This window comes from Penaeus monodon, chromosome 24, assembly GCF_015228065.2.
Source record: "Penaeus monodon isolate SGIC_2016 chromosome 24, NSTDA_Pmon_1, whole genome shotgun sequence".
Classification (NCBI taxonomy): Eukaryota; Metazoa; Arthropoda; class Malacostraca; order Decapoda; family Penaeidae; genus Penaeus; species Penaeus monodon.
Window position 1 is genome coordinate 11,480,305 of NC_051409.1, and position 203 is coordinate 11,480,507.

Here is a 203-nt window from a genome sequence, read left to right on the forward strand (position 1 = left end):
CTTATACATACACGTGCACATATTTATACATACATGTACACTAATAAGAGTGGTCTGAGACAACTAATAACGGTTTTTAAGCATGGGTCATATTGCCATAACTTGGGAGGCAACCTGCATATCTTTATGCAAAGAACAGCATTTGAAAGAGAATTCAATGTAGTTTCTCTGGTAGCTAGATGATAAACTTTGGTTAAAAGAAA

General features: G+C 34.5%; 1 protein-coding gene across 3 annotated transcripts in view; it reads right to left on the minus strand.

Annotated features, from left to right (window-relative positions):
- Window positions 1–203, minus strand: part of LOC119588580 (methenyltetrahydrofolate synthase domain-containing protein-like) — a gene marked incomplete in the record, with an annotated part of 56,358 nt that overhangs the window by 6,170 nt on the left and 49,985 nt on the right.